The sequence below is a fragment of the Euwallacea similis genome, chromosome 4 (assembly GCF_039881205.1).
Source record: "Euwallacea similis isolate ESF13 chromosome 4, ESF131.1, whole genome shotgun sequence".
NCBI classification, from domain to species: domain Eukaryota; kingdom Metazoa; phylum Arthropoda; class Insecta; order Coleoptera; family Curculionidae; genus Euwallacea; species Euwallacea similis.
Genome location: NC_089612.1, coordinates 6,731,157 through 6,748,686, shown reverse-complemented (window position 1 = coordinate 6,748,686; position 17,530 = coordinate 6,731,157). Strand labels below are relative to the sequence as shown.

The 17,530-nt window shown below is 34.0% G+C and overlaps 1 pseudogene; it reads right to left on the bottom strand.

Moving 5' to 3' along the window:
- Nucleotides 1–14,021: 14,021 nt before the first annotated feature.
- LOC136408499 (uncharacterized) lies at nt 14,022–15,010 on the bottom strand (annotated as a pseudogene).
- Nucleotides 15,011–17,530: the final 2,520 nt, after the last annotated feature.

The window sequence follows — 17,530 nt, the reverse complement described above, 5'->3', positions numbered from 1 at the left end:
TTTAGGGCATAAAGGGCCTCAAAAGTTTCCATCAGGTGTGTTTTGCCGAAATCTGCGCTCCACGTGGTGCATATTTAGCTGATGGTAAATGGGCCGGATAATGGAAACAAAACATTTCACTTGAATAATGCTAATTGCGGTCTTGTAAAGGGATTCGAATGTAATTTCATTCACCATGCAACGACGGGAATATATATGAAATGTAGGTCATCTGGAGAATGCCGATGAATAACGGGTTTTACTTTAGTAACAGTTTTGCATGCGGTAAGTATGATTTTTATTACTTCATCGCAAGCTCGTAACAAAATTTCTAGTGGTAATAGCGGTGTCACACACAAAGTAGGCATTATAAGAAAGTTTTTTTACTGTTTTATTTAGTTTATTTAATGTTATGCGTTGAATAAATATTTTAATTTGATTAAATAACCTCATTTAACTGATTTAAAAAGATGAAATTTTACTAATTTTCGGTGAAAATACACTTGTCTTTAATGCTCAGCATTCAGGAAGAAATGCTCAGGAATCAACAGTTACTGGATTAATATCTAAGTTTAAATTAACTGGTTCAGTAGGTGGTAATTTCAAAAGGCCTCTTAAGCGATCAAAAAGCCCCAAAGATGTAAAATTACAAGTATGCTTGGATGTGGTCGACATTAAAACGAATTTTCAAGCCATTGCCGAAAGAACAGGCGGTAACCGCGAGAGCGTTAGACGAATTTTTCACGGATATAAATTTCATCCTTGCATAGTGCAATTGTTGAATAATCAAATCGTTGGTCGTTAATTTTTTTCTTCCGAAAAAAGCTTCCGTGAGTTTTTTTAAATTCTTAAATACTGAATTAAAGTTCTTGATAGCATGCCTCTGGCTGCAATGAACCTTTTATGATACCAGTGCCAGGAAACACCTATACACAATTCAATATGCTTTAAAGAACGCTTTTTGGAAATGTTCTGGAGCAGGATGATTGGACGCATCATGGCCCAATTCTGGCCATCTAGATCATCTGATTTGACATCACTGAACTTTTTTTATGAAGCATATTTAAATATATATATCATATAATATGAGACGTGCTATGTGACACGGGATATACAAAGATTAAATCAAATAAAACGTATACATATAAAGGAAACTTATTTACTAACCAACATGGTTTGAGTTATTTAGCTTGAGTAACGAAGGACAAAACGCAGTTAAGGAACCGTATAACAAACTCGAAACTCAAATAGCACATTCGCCTCCCTACTTAATACGCCCTAAAGTCATCTATTATTGCACGGTCCATATCTCTAATTTACGGGGTGTTATTTGAATGAAGCCTTTTGAAAATATATTTATGTGGGTCCGGCAAACAGTTTTATTGATGATCAAAATTCGCTCTTTCACCTATAAGTAGAAACGTATTTTCCAGGAAAGCTTGAATCTCAACAAACTAGAAGTTTACTTATCTAAATCGTCGCTTTATTCAGTCATGCAAATGAAGTCCTTTGAAGCTGTGTGTCTAGTTAGCACGCTAGTATCGATCTTGAACCTACAAGTGGTTTCCCAGGTCCTATATGAGTTTATTGTAAATGTAGGAGATGTGTCTGCAAAATCTCTTTATATGGAAATAGCTATTTATGTAACCAGTTAGGAAATACATTGTTTCGTGTAACGAGTGGGATTCTGCGGGACAAGCGAACCGAGGCCCCGCAATATGATACGAGTTACACAAAATTGCATTTCCTAATGAGTTTTTTACGGAATTTGCATCTTATACAGAAAATATATATAGAGACACAAATCAGAGGCGTACTAGTCGCTTTCGTAGCGATCAGCGACAAATTATGCAATTTTTAGAACCTGAGAATTTAAGAAATCCTCAAGCTTGAGTGACGTATGCTATATCATTGCTTAACGTGCCCTATATCTCAGCATAAGTCGTATAGTTTTTACGACGACATAAATTTTCAATTTCATTCCCGTGAAAATCAAAGGAATACTAAACGTATATCGTAAATTCAATTTTAGAGATTTGTCAGGCTTAAACCACCAGTGCTACGCCACTGTTTTTACTGCCTTATATTAGCATATATATTCTTTATGAGCACAGAAATTTAATTATTTAAAATCAGGGGCGTACTATACTACGTTTTTCTGAAGTTTCAGTCATGGAATTTTCAATTTCTAAAATGTAAAGAAATTTTCGAGCTTGAACAAAGTATGATACGTCACTGTTTCTGTTCTATTTTACTCTAGTTGACCAGTATTTCTGGGTTTTAGCAAAACTGGTCCTGGATACTATCTTTTTATTTATATTTTATTAATTTCTCCAATTATAGTCTATGGAAAAAACAGTTTACAATGAAATATAAGTAAAGAAGATGAGGAAAGAAATGAAGCTAAAACATGTAATAATATTTTTATCTTATTCACACAGCTTTACCACGACCTAAAATTTTATATTTTATATGTTAGATCCTCTCAAAATGAAATTTATGCTTTTAAAATTTAACGTTATTTTCAACCGCACGAGGGGATTATAAAAATGGTTGTGAGGCCAGTGATTTTCACCCTCGGGGCTTTAATTTAGACATTGTCCTGGAAATTTGTGGAAATATTGCGTGGGGAGAATGCAAAACAGACGTTATCTTTTCCTGAATCACATTTAATTTTTTTATTTGGGAGACTGAGTTGTGCAGTTTTTTCTCTTTCATTTTTTCTTCTTTACTTTTTTCTCCTACACTTTTTTCTTCTTTGTTCTTTTCTCCTGCACTTTTTTTTTCTTTACTCTTTTCTTCTTTGCTCTTTTCTCCTGCACTTTTTTCTTCTTTACTCTTTTCTTCTTTGCTCTTTTCTCCTACACTTTTTTCTTCTTTACTCTCTTTACTTTCTTCTCTACTTTTTTCTCCTCCATTTTTATTGCACTTGATAAACATAAAGGTAGATATTTAAGTACATTTTGATGGCGTTTAATATAAGACTTCAAATTTGATTTTTTTTGTCTTTTGTGGCGTAGCTCACCCCTGTCAAAGCGCAAATAATCGCCAGCTGAACTGTTTCACCGTTCACGCAACTTTTGATTAAGGCGTAAACTTAAAAACGTCGAGCCTGGAAGTTTCTTCGAAGGGGAAAGCGGCATGTTGTTCGAAAAGAATGGATGCCTCTAGGGCCCTTTTGACCTAAAAAACAATTTGTTTGCTCACAGTTTCGCAGATTTGTCGACATAACACTACAAAAATAGTGTTCCTAAGCGAATTCCCAACTTTTCAATGTAATTTGAAATATTTATAGGAAGAAATCAAGCCACAAAACGTCGTTTCGTCGGTCCCCATTTTAATAAATAAGCAATAAGGCACCCACGTAAGTACTGAAATACGTTTTTTCGTTGACTGTTCTTCAAAGAAAGTTTAGTAGCTCCCGTTCTGAAATGTAAAAAGTTTTATAAGATCCATATCTCAGTGGCGAAAATTGAAAATATTCACCGGGAAGTCGGGCAAAATTTCGTTTGGTTTGAATTTCATAGGGAAGTCGCCAAAGCAATGGCGCATAAGGGAAGTTATTATTCACCTGAACTTCCCGAATCTAATTTAAAGGTTTTGTGGTGTTTTCATCGATGTCGCTTATATACTTGTTTGTCAATGTTTGTTTCACAAAACTGAAAAGAGGTCGTAAAAGATTCATTTCAGCACAGAACCAATTTCTCCATATTATAACCCTAAAAGCAAAATAAAACTTTTCAAACTTCAGAGATGTGGTTCGGCCAAAAGGTTTTAAAATTTCATCGATCGTTAAGGCAAGTGACACCGGGGAGATCTGGCCGTAAATCTCGCGAAATTTGCGTCCTGAACTTTTAGTGGCGTGCGGGGTATTTTTTGCATGAAAAAAGAGGGATGAATATGCATAATTCATATCGCATATTTGCTTGTCTGTGCCAACAACGATAAAACGTGGGCTGCAACGCGGCCTCAAACTTCCAAAGGCGAACTGTTGGTTGGAATTGAGGGCGTCGTTTGTGGCTTTCATACTGAGTGTTCTTTGGCTACGCTTATACTGAAATAGGAATTTGTGCTACATATAAAAAAATGACTAATGTAACCTATTAGTCGTAAACTCGCACGGTAAACCTAGCCCCTGGTTGGGTTATCTATTTTGAAAGAAAAATTCACCACAAAGTGACCATGTTTACACTATTGTCTTTACATAAAAATTGTCTGTCACAAGTTGTCAGTTTGATTTAAATTTATCGAATTTTCCTATTTACTGCATTTTGAGAATTTGTAGCGTAGCTTTATGAGTAACTAGGCGTAACAAATTTGTATTTGGGGGGTTATAGAATGTCCCAGAAAAACATGGACAAAAACGCACCACAAATTTTCAGATGAAAGTACGGGTCAAAATTCAAAATATTCCGATATAACTCAGTTTGCTAATTTTGGATTGATTTATCATTTACATTGCCTTAATTAGCATTAAGGCAATGTAAATAATACGACGGTCCATTAACGTTAACGTTATCAATAATTTTATAATTTTGGCAGTGGAAAATACGAATTTATATCAGAAAATTGAATGTCTTTAGAAATAGTGGAAATGCAGATCTCAGCAAGAAAATTAATTGACTTGTTTGTTTTGGAGCGGATTTTCAAATTGAATCCTTACGTACTGCATCATGTGATGTGCAACAACTTCATTACAGGGTAACTCCGCATTTGTTTTCTAACTTTAGTCATCCTCTAACTTTTATCGTTTCCCTAATCCTTAAAAGAATAGTGTTTTGCACCTGGCAAAAACCTACGGCAATTTTAAATCATATATTAAAACGCAGATTTTTCTTAATTAAAATTACATTTCAGGGGTAAAATAAACAAAAGGTGCTTAGGTTATTTGAAGAATTATGAGTGATATGTGCTATGAGATGATTAGATTCTTGTGACAAACCTGGTCACTTAGCGATAATTTTAAGTATTGTGACGTATTTTCATGATAAATTGTCATTTATTTGTGACGATTTGGCCATATAAAAATATTGTCTTTGGTTGTGTTTAAAAGGGAGGCATTTGATATGTCTTAGCAGAAATTTTTTGTAACAAATTTAGTCACTCCCGTTTTCCAGTTTTTCCCAAGTCATGCCGTTTAATAAGGATTATAGATTATATGAAAATGCAAGTTGTTGAACTTACGCGACAAACCCAGCCCACTCTATAATCATTATAACGGGCTTCCTACGTTGGAGACGCACCTTACGTTGTGTATATTTACACCGTTATTTTCAAATCTGTTTCAAAGAGAAAAGTAACCGAAATACCATTTTTGGAACCAACTTGCTCATCATCAATAAATATGAGTGTATGGCAAGTTGTATACATCGTGGCGTAAGTTTAGTTGCCTAATTATAAAGCGATGAGGACTGACAGTTTTCAAATAAATCTTTGTAACGATCACTTGAAGACAGGGATAATCAACAGAAAACTTCACTTATACATCTTCTCCGGCGAGCAGTTCGTCGTTTTCCATCAAAATGTCAATTTGATCTCCTAAGGGAAAACAAGGAAACTTATAAAAATTTGATATCCCTAATTTAAACGAGGGAGATGCTGGAGGAGCAGTAAATATTTTAAAAGTGATATATCTTATTTTAGCCTTTCGTATCGTTTGATGCACAAACTAGAGATGAGAATTACGGCGTAAACTTAGTTAAATCTTCAATAGCTGATGTGGAGAGGAGCCTCAGCCCTAATTAGGATTAAAAGCCCAAATCGCCCTCTAAACCAATTTAAACTACTGAGTTATGAATGCGGTAATGGGAGCTTTTTCCCAGACGTAAATTTATGACAATAAATAAGAAATTTGTGGGTGCATTAATCAACATGGAAAACCTCGTCTTTGTATGCTTGAATTTTGTTCGAACGTGCTGCTCAAATCAAAACCACAAATAAAATTAATGAGATAATCACGGTGATTTACGACAACGGACCACTTAATAGAAGACGCGGCGGTGCCTTCAAATCAATATGGATCCTTCAATCTATTGAATCTGATAGCGGAACGAATGGCATGCTTGGAGAATTCCGAGCCTTCGGATCGCTAATTTAGGAAGTTATGGAAGAATCCTTGGAATTTTATATATCACTAAAACGCGAAATTTAGATTGCACATCTCGCACTACTAAAAATATCCGGCGTCTAATAACAGGTGGTTCTAAAGGCTATAGCAGAGAATAAAGTAGCATAAGCTCGAAGCATAATTGAATGGATTTTCAAGGAAAAAGGGAAGCGAAGGAGTGCCATTTCTGGAAAACTTTACGTTTCAGCTGGCACAATTCCGCATTAAATAATATGGGTAACTACAACAGAATCCGAATAGAATTCCTAAACAATGCGTCTTGGGCGGTAAACGGCGTCCCTGTTTCCGTTTCAGTACGCGCCGGGGTTATACAGCTTTCAATTTGAGCGTCGAAAGCTCTTCACAATCGAAATAAGACCGTTAACGAAACGTTCAACCTGGTTATAAAGACTGAAAATGACTCGAAGGTTCAGTCCAGGACTGATTTAAAATGGAAAAAATAAATAATGACATGATTCTTTTCCGGGCGATGTATCTTTACCGCGACGGGTCGATGAAATAGTGGTGGAAAAAGGTTGTATTTTACAACAATTGACGAAAATAACAATAACTCTTGAATTACAAAAAATTATTTTCGATCCCTAAAACATAAAATTTTCCTATTAAATTTGACTATTACTAACAGCGCCATTAACAGCACATTTGCATACGCAATACTGAGCCAATGGACAAGTTTATTATGTAGGCAACCAATTATACACAAAATGTGAAAATAGCCAATTCCATTGCTATACAATACAGTCGGTTTACCTAGAATTTAGCCCACAGACAAATATACAACATGTCAATTTGAAAATGAACCACCCTCTATATTTCGGTCGTTATAAAAAATATGTAAACATAAAAAAATACGTCGCTTTTATTTTCAATGGAACATTATTTAAATCACCTTTCTATTAAAGTACATGCACCATCTAGCGGGGGTGGAAACAAGCATTAAAATCTTAAACGAGAAGGGGAGTTGAGTTATATTTAATTTGAAGGGTCTTTCAATTAGGTTTTCAAATGTACTTGTTTCTTTCCATTTAAAGTTTTTGAAAAATCATGTCCAAACCGTAAACAAGTTTAGGTATCAACTGTAGGGTAAAAAAAATGTTTATTCATGTTTTAGGTGTTCAAAATGCTGTTCATTGTTTTCTAAATAGTAATAATGTCTGTTTTCAAACTCCAGTCTAACATTCACAAAAACTTCTACTTGAATTTCCTTACACGCAGCTGTAATTCTTCTCTTCAATCTTTCCAAATCTTGAGGTTGGGTTTTATAAATAACAGATTTATGATGCCCCCAGAGGGAAAAATCCAGAGGTGTTAAATCGGGCGATCGCAGTGGCCACTCAATTGGTCCTTTTCAACCAATCCATTTGTCAGGAAACCTATTATGTAGCCACTGTCTAATAGAGAAAATAGCGTGGTGGATATCCATTTTGTAGAAAATGACGAAGATCTGCATGTAAAACGCTATTACCAGCTTTTAACTGACAAAATAAACTACAATAATAAATAATAATTTAAGAAAAAACTCGAGAACTCCATCGTCTTTTTTTAACCGAATAGCCTTATTTTTGCTGTTTTTTCTACAAATAAAATATTTAAACAAATGCATTTACAAATGCAAATAAACAAATGAAAACCAAAATAATCATCTGTTGTTAATAAAGCCCATCCTCGAAATTTGACAAGATTGAAAAGAATTACAGCTGCGTGTAGGAAACTTCAAGTAGAAGTTTTTGTGAATGTTAGAGTGGAGTTTGAAAATAGACTTTATTACTATTTAGAAAATAGTGAATACCATTTTGAACACTTAAAATATTAATTTAAAAATTTTCCGCCATACAATTTATATCTATTTTTTTTAAGGTTGGGATATTATTTTTTGAAAACCTCTTAACGAAAAAAAAAACAGATACATTTGGAAAGGTAAGTGAAAGATCTTTTAAATGAGATATGATTCAGCCTCCCTGCCCATTTGAGATTTTAGTAATTGTTTCTACCTAAAGGATGCATGCAACTTAATAAAAAATCGACCTAAAGAATATCCTCCTTAAAAATAAATCGACTTTCAAGAGGTTCGTTTTTTTGCCTATTTATATATTTTCTATGGGCCGAAATATTGAAGGTGATTCGTTTTTAAATTGACACGCTATAGATAATAAAACTTAAATAAAAAAAAAGTTTTCATCATCTAATTTTCCTCTCTAGATCATGATTCAGTTACTCTCATCGGATTTAAATTTTTGAAATAGGGTGCTCGCATATTGCCAACAATACTTCCATGAATAGACTGCATTCATGCCTCATTATCGAACTGAATGAAATAATGCACGTTAACATTATGGGATCTCTGGAGATTGACGCACCGCGCGAGTCCTACATCGCGGCGTCGTCGCCGTTTGAGGCACCTCGCGTCGTGCCGGTGTTGCTTTGTCTGGTTCTCGAGAGATTCCCTCGTTCCAAAGGTCGAGTAAAAATTTAATTTGGAGCCCGCAGAAGAGTCTTCAAATTGCACCTCGTGAAAAGGCCTAATTAGTAATTTTGCTATATAACTCAGAAGCGTCTAGTCCACAAAACTGGTGGTGGCGTCCACTATTTTATTAGCAGCACAGGTTGCACAAAGGAGGAAATTTTAATTTCAACTTGGTAATTTGTAAATTTTAAATATAATAGGATGCCAGTTGGGTGACATTTTGCGAGGAAGAAAAATCGTCCTGACAATTAGTCGAACGATAGATTGAAAACAAGTGTTTACTCTGTCATTGTAGGTTTTCAGTATATGGAGAGAATTTCACTTACAATTAGCGTGGAAAGAATTAAAAGGACTTAAATAATATTTTATACGTGAAATTTTCAAACCGTAACAGGATTACGGTTTGGAAATCGTTATCAGCGGATTAAATAATTACAAAATTCAGACGTAAGTCTGAATTGTGTCGGTTAAAAAGTAATTCATACAGGGTGTGGGTGACCAGAATAATACATAATAGTATGAACTACTAGTATATTATACAGGGTGTCCGGATACTCCGTGTACAACGCTCTATCAGATATAGTATAATTCATGATAAGTCGATTTAACTAGACTTGCCTTAGTACAAAAGTTGATAATAACGAAGCTACAGGGTGTCAAAGTTGAAAAAGGAAATAAGATTTTCTTTAATATTTTTTGACTTCTTCAAACTAATTTAACGAAATTTTGTATCCGGGGGTTTTTTGGGATGAAAAATTCTAATTTGTAAACGATTTTAATGTATCTTCTAGAGGGCGCCATAAGCGACCATTAGGACACTTTTAAACCGTCAAAACTTTTTTCCGCCACAGTGTATGTCAATTTCGAGCAGAAAAATCTTTTACCCTATCTTTTCTGCTTAAAAAAGGTATACTTGTTAAATGTCGCTAAAGACAACTATTTAAAAGATATTTACAATTTTATTAATAGATGCAATTTTTAATTCAAGTACAAGATCTTTTACCGATCGCTCTTTTTGGATATGGAGAGGGTATAATAATTGTTCTTTCAAAACTTCGTGAATTGTGCTTTTGGGAACTGCTAAGTTGTCTTGTAAACGTCTGGTACTAATTCTCGGATCTTCTTGGACTCTATTTAAAATAGCTTCTTCATTACCCATTGTCCTAATTGTCCGAATTCGACCCCCGTCGATTCTTTTCGGTTGAAAACTTCCATTTTCACGGAGCCGTTTTTCAATATTTGCAAACATTTGATGATTGGGTGTTCGACGATTTGGAAATTTTTCGTGGTAAACTCGAACGCTTTCCCAGCCGTTTTTATTGCAAAATCCATAAACCAATAGCATGTCAACTTGCTCACTATAGGTGTAAGTATTCATTGTGAAAAAGCGATAGTTATTGACTTAATAAAACTTCAATACGTTAATAACGTCAAAAAGGAACTAAGACGTGCAGTGTTATTTTCATTTGTTTACTTAAACGTCTTCATAGAAACAACAAAAAACTTAAGTTATAATACAAATAAAATGGTGCGCATTTTGAACATTTGCTATGAAATTTTTGTAATAAAATGCTTTGAATTAAAAATTGCATCTATTAATACAATTGCAGATATCTTTTAAACAGTTGGCTTTAGCGACATTTAACAAGTATACCTTTTTTAAGCAGAAAAGATAGGGTAAAAGATTTTTGTACTCGAAATTGACATACACTGTGGCAGAAAAAAGTTTTGACGGTTTAAAAGTGTCCTAATGGTCGCTTGTGGCGCCCTCTAGAGGACACATCAAAATCGTTTATAAATTTGAATTTCTCATCCCAAAAAACTCCCGGATACAAAATTTCGTGAAATGAGTTTGCAGAAGTCAAAAGATATTAAAGAAAATCTGACTTCCTTTTTCAACTTTGACACCCTGTAGCTCCGTTATTATAAAATTTTGTACTAAGGCAAGTCTAGTTAAATCAACTTATTATGAGTTGTACTATATTTGATAGAGTGTTGTACACGGAGTATCCGGACACCCTGTATAAGAAATAAAGTGCTTGGTTGAGGTGATTCCGTAACCTCTTACAGACGACGACTAACTGTATACCTATATCATATGCAAAGAAGTAAACGGTACTTAGAACCCAAGAATAAAACATAACGTAGCCAGAAAAAGGAACCAGACATAAACATAAACAATCTCCCTAGACGAAAGATTATCAATATTAAGTATTTATTACCGAAAATAGGAGACTGTTCCCATAAACCAACTTTAATATTGTGATTTCTAACAAATTGAATTGACCTAGGCGGTAAAATGGTATACTGATTCGTAAAAATACCTAAAAATATTTATGTTATAAAAAAATTAAGGAGATGATGGGACAAAGTCGAAATTTCATATATAAAATCTTACGACGACGACATAATATTTTATGTCGTCGTCATAAAATTTTAAGTCAGACGATATTTTAGGTCGATTTTTGAAATTCTCAGTTCAGTTATTGCGATTCCCAAATAATTTCCAAATTTCTCGAGCAATTTTCTTGGTCAGATATAAACCACTGTGACATGTCTTGTCATTGACTGATCTCGTCGAATCTAGAACGTTCATGCAGGGTCGCGCAATCGTCATTCGTATATTTTTAGTCAGAAAATTGTAAAAGAGAGATAAAATAAATTGGATTTATTTTTCCTTCCTCAATATCTCTTAATGATATGCTCAGTCTATCTCTCTCGTGTCAATACAAAAATTAATTTTCATGGCATTGGCCGATTTTTTAATAGGTTGGAATACCGATATCGCCAAAGTAAATCCGCACTATTAACAGTGTATATCAGCATGGCATTAAATCTCATGAACAAGATAAATATTTGCACGTAATTTGCGGATTCCGTTTCATTGCCCTGAAGGGAAAATATCTTAATGTCCTTAAGGAGTAACTTCTCAATTAGTTCAAGCCCGTGAGCTGTCATTTGCAACATCAGAAAAAGTTATGTGTAGTTTATTAATACATACATATATCCGTTTTATACAATCATTATATGTATGACTGCACAAGTATCACCAGCTCAAGTCGCAACATAAGAAATGTACAAGTGGGAGAAATACGCATAAATTTGATATGCCTTAGACAAAGATCAACGAAGTAGGTTGGAAGACTAGCGGCCGAAGTGGGCGGAGTCAGTTTAGTGTTTTGCCAGATCTTTCACGGTTTCAGAACTTTTATTAATATAAGTCCTAGTAATTTATTAAATTAGTTTCGAATTTTTGACTTATTTATAAACGATTATACACTTCCCCATTATAACATAACATCAATACATCATTGATTTGATTTGAATTTATGATCTTTTGGTAGGTCCAAGACTGAGCCGTCAATACAGGCTATAGTCTCGCGACGAAATAAAATGATATCGGAAATTAAATAAATTGAGCAGTGCAAGTAAAGCATGTCGAGAATTCTATTTTAACGTGCAGAGTTATTGTGTTTTCGTTTTTTTTTTATTTATTTACATTGGTGCTTTTTGCTATGACATTTTTAAAAATTTCCATCGCTGCGAAGGCGGCGAAATCAATAATAATTAAAACATCGAAAGGAAGACGTCGGCCGGACCGGTTGAACCCACTTCGTTGTTGGTCTCTATCGGAGGTATATTAAATATTGTGCGATCCTTTTCTCACTTGCACAATTCCTATATTCCGACTTGATCTAAAAAAATATATTTTAGTGCCTTTATTAATGCAGGGTCTAGAAAAATTATTAATAACCTGATCACTAAAGGTGCGTACTGTCGAACAATCCATGTCAGAGTAATTTTCCCATTGCCCAATCAAAAAAAGCATCTTTACTACCCTGTTATGACGTCAAAATAGTATCAAAATGAATGATAAGAGAAAAATGTGCGCAATTTTTCAAATAGCAGGTAGGATTAGATTCTGTAATGTTCGATTTACTGGCTACAAATCGGCTCAGTGCATCACATTGTCTAATACAGGGTTTCCCATATTAGACTATGCCCTTTAATAGGCAAATAAGAAGATTCTAAACAAAATAAAAAATCTTTTATTGGAGTAATATACAGTATGTTTCACGACATTAGCGATGTGAAGTAATATATGCTTCCGCGCATGTCCATTTATAGCATTAAAAAAAAATGAAGTAAACATAGTGACGATCAGCTGTCGTACTGCAGGAACTCTGTAATGTTGCCTGAATTTTTGGAATTTTCACGCCAACAAGGAAAGAGCAGGGATAAATATTAAAAAAAAAAATTCGACATGTTTTTATTATTGGCATGAAAATGGCTTTGTGCAAAATAGAAAAACTTGGACAGCGAAGAACGCCTACAAATAGTGAACTAGTGAGAGCTACTTTCATAAGAAGTCCTTTAAAGATCCGTTAATCGGCAATCGCTTGCCCTAGGAATATTCAAGGCAAGTCTCCACAAAATTTTGCATATGGATTTAAAATTTCATTCCTACAAATACCAAATGGTGCATAACCTCAGCAATCTAGATAAGGAAATGATGTTAATATATTATTCCTATTTTTCAACTAAACTTAAATAAAAATATCAACATATTGGCACGGTTGTTTACAGAATTGGAAGACCTTTAAAATGTCATTTAACCCATGTTCTCTAATTAAAAAAAACGAGAGTTGCCACGCCTGTGATCGATCGGGGATAAGAACTTTTTTCATTCTTCGTCACCCCTCTCCATTCTAAGATGGAAGTTTCTCAGCATTTTTAATTTTAGTTTACGCTTTTAGAAATGGTAAATTTTGAAAAATACACCCGGCATATTACTCCAAAAAAAGATTTTTTTTGCTGTGATTAGAAAGTTTTTATTTGCCTTTTAAAGTGAAAAGACTAATATAGGGAATCTTGTTATTAAGATTCCTTCGATAAACGAAACCACGAAAACAACAATTTGGTTTACGAAAGTGAACTGTATTAATTTTCATTTATTTTAATAATGACAAATGTTGATCAAAGTATGAAGCGGGAGTTTGCTTAGTTGGGAAAATTACGAACTATGTTTACGATCACATGTCTAGAGGGAGCACTGGTCAAAGAGAGCAAAACCACTACGCTCATCCCTTAAGTACTAAACCTGAGGAGTTCCAGCCAGGGGCGCACCACTACCAGGAGCCCTTATAAGCTATGGCCGTGCCTGATATCATAAATCGAGTGAATACCTATACAAGTCGCTTTTATTGGAGTATTACAGACCCGTCGAATTGCAGATCGCGGCAATGGTCCAATTTAGAAAGCTTCTTTTGACAAATAGCGTATTTCCCAGCCATAAAGAGTTCCATATGGCCTGATGGGTACGGTTATTTGGCATCAAGATGAAATCCTCTAAATTAGTATCGATATATGTACATTGGTGTAACTTAAAGCATGAAAGAACAAATAAATGAACTAAGCAAATTACAAAAAAAAAAATAACCTAAAGTCCTTAACACTTGTATTAAAAAAATTATATAATATAGGAACTTTCTTAAAACAGTTAAAGTAATAACAAAAATACTGGTTTCTTTAAAAATCAAGATAAATACATAAAAACCACACACACGCTGAACATCTGTATTGCCTAACAGAATACAAATATTTTAACAGTACCACTTATAATAGTATCAGGATAATTTGGACACAACTTCCAACATATACTTAATTTGAATCTGCGAGCGTGCGCCGGTTGTCTTTGGTTCTACTTTTTCTTCCACCTGCTTCCTTACAATCTTATCTCTTTCAATCACCCCAAACTCGTAAGAATGGATCAATACGGCTGTCACTCTTTCCTTAAAAGCTTGAGATTGCGTCCTCAAGCGAACCTTCTCAAATAAGTTCATCAATTCATCAACACTGCCACCATCATCCGAGACCTTTTTCAGATCATCCACATATTCTTGAGCTGGCAGTAGTTTGACTTGCCACAAATTGATTCCCAGAAAAGCACCCAGCGACGCATTTTCTTTGCATTCTGATAGAAGAGTGGAGTACGACATGATTTCCTCCACCTTCTCGCCAAAGTGTTCAATAACTTCTGAAAAAGACTTGTAATAGATTTTCAGATAATCCTCTAAAATATCCATGTCAGCTTTGCTGGCTCCTGACTAGAAGAAGTAGGATAGGTCGTGAATAGGACTGCTTTCTCGGGTGAGTTGAAAATCAACGAATTTCATATCTATTAGTTTCCCAGATTCCTGGAAATAGGCTTTAATGATATGCAAGAGGCAAAAATTGTTTTAAAAAAATCTTACCGAATATTTGAACATCATATTGTTAGACCAGCAATCGCCATGCGTAGTGCAACTATACTGTCCAGTATACTGGATAGCTTTTTTCAGAGTTGGTATTATGTATTTCGGTAAATCTTTAAGCTCCTCATAGACATCAGATTGGTGATCTAAGGCATCCACTGTGGAAAACACGCATTCTTCAAACATTTTGGTCGAACTATTAAGAAATACGTCAAACATTAATGTAATATCTTTTGGCATTTTTTATATGTTGGATAGTCTCTTTTCTTTACCATAAATGATAAAGCGTGAAACTTGCCGTAGATTTGAAATATTAACTTCAAGTGTTCACGATCCAGGTATTTTTTTTGTCATGCAAAACGAAACCTTGCTTTTTCAAATTTTTCATTACCAGATATTCTTTCTTGGGCTCGAGGTTACTTGTCAGGAAATTAGGAACGTTGTTGAACGGTCTGGGCTAGTGAACGGTTTTCTGAAGAGCCGCCAATGTCGGATAGATCTTCCTATAAAAAATAATCTCGTTTTTAAATACAGGATTGTAGTTGAAGTCTATTCCTGATGATTTTTTTATAGCAATGTGTATAACCTTATTTGAATCTTTATCTACAGTATCTGCCATGTAGAAATGCCCCACAAATCCGTCCCCAAGTTGCACATTTAAGTCCATCTTCACTTCATAATTAATAATGTTTTTTGATTTTGCTGCTTCCGTCATTATATCGTTTAACTGAGATTGTAATGCAGCGGTTTGCTCCATTTTCGCAAACTGCTTACAACAGTGGATGACTAACTCGGTACTCAACAATAATAAAGTTTAAAATGATACGCCCAAAAGTATCTGGCTGTTTTATTACTTTATCTGTGATTTAACATACTCCACTAATGACTAGCCAATTCGACAGTTGCCTGTGTGTTCTACTGTTGGTCAAGGCCAAGCAACTTGTTATTTATACCATCGATGAGAAAATAATGGTTATTAAAACTCATAATCGTTGAGAATTAACTCGTATTTAATAAACTGCTCGTTTTTTGAAGTGGATAATTCTAATGAGTCCAAAAATCAAAAACCCACATTTTATTTCAAAGAAAACTAAATTATGCGTAAGTTGTGCAAGCATCGGCACAACGTAAAAAAACTCTAACAACGAAAGTTTTGTGACAATATTAAGAAAATTTAGACGAGCTTCTACAAAAATTTATTTAAGTAACTTGATGAGAACACAATTTTAATAAGAACAGATTTTAAAAATCCTTAATATGAGAAATTTGAATTATTCACTTCAGAAGACGCACAGTGTAATTGATTCATTATTAAATCATGTTACGCAACTTTTCCCCGAATGCCTTGCTCGCAAAACACGTATCTTTTCGAGGACCGACTATTGTAGCAAGCTCCCGCATTCTTAAAAAATCTATCATACATAGATGATTATTAGGAAGGCAATATTATAAATTTGAATTTTCACATGTCTGATAACTTAAATCATTCATAACACTTCTCGACACCTAAAGGCCCAATTGGTAACAGAGTTGAAATTTGAAATAAAAAATGCTCCTGCCTAGATCTTTAAAGTCTTTCTTAGATTTATATTGCATTATATGTAAAGGGTGGTTTAAATTCGAGGCCTATCGTTGGCTTTTCGAAAACTATATAAGATGCGAGGTCGGTTAAATTGGGACAAAGTTGCATAATTTAGTTTCCAAGAAAATGCCACTTTGGACCTGAAGATATCCCGAAAAAAATTGAAATTTTGCTACTTTATTTCAGTTTTTCATCATTCAACTAAGAAAATTGTTTCTTTGAATTGTTTCAAAATTTTGAGAAATAATCATAGATTTAGAGTATTTTTGAAAAAAAAATTGCAATTTAACTGTTATAGACAGTTATTTGTTTTTCGATTTATATGTCACTTCTCATCATTTGTGAAGCGCAACCTGATGGTAAAGTTAAAATTTACCCATATTCATAAGTAAAAAAAATCTCATATAATGCAGACTACGGGTAGCACTGTATACAAGATATTCCAGAATATGTGAATAATCTCTTGGTTTCATAGAGAATGCATCAAAATAATATGACAAGTTCCTATAAAAGTTTTTTACAGATCATCCCTTTGGAGATATAAGCTCTTAAAGGACGCCTCTGCAAATCAGTTTTTCTTGAATAAGTTTTAAAGTACTTAATGTGATTAAATAATTTTTGGTATGATAGATATTAGATGGGATTACTTAAAATTATGCCATTTAGATACATTTGACTTATTTGATTTGCCAGGATCAGATCAGCTTTAACTCAAAAATCATAATTTTCTACACTTTGTGTCAATAAAGGCTTCAAAATATTGTTTAAGATAGTCTTTACCTTCAACTAAAAAAAAAGGTATTCTTACTCGTTCTCACAAAAACCAACCATTTTAGAGAAAAAACAATTTTTACCGATAATGGGTTGTGTGCTAGCGTCAGTTAATTTATAGTGCCTTAAATTTTGTAATATTTTATTCCTGTGTTATTCATTTAATATTAGGGGATTTACGTTCAATGAATATGCTGACAAAACAATCTTGAATTCTTAGAGCCAGGGAATGCATACGATTAGAAAGGGCCCATATTAAACCAACATACAAAATTATTTAATGAAAATTATATTCGATAAAAATTGTTTTTTCTCAAAAATGGTTTATTTTAGCAATAACGAGCAAGAATACT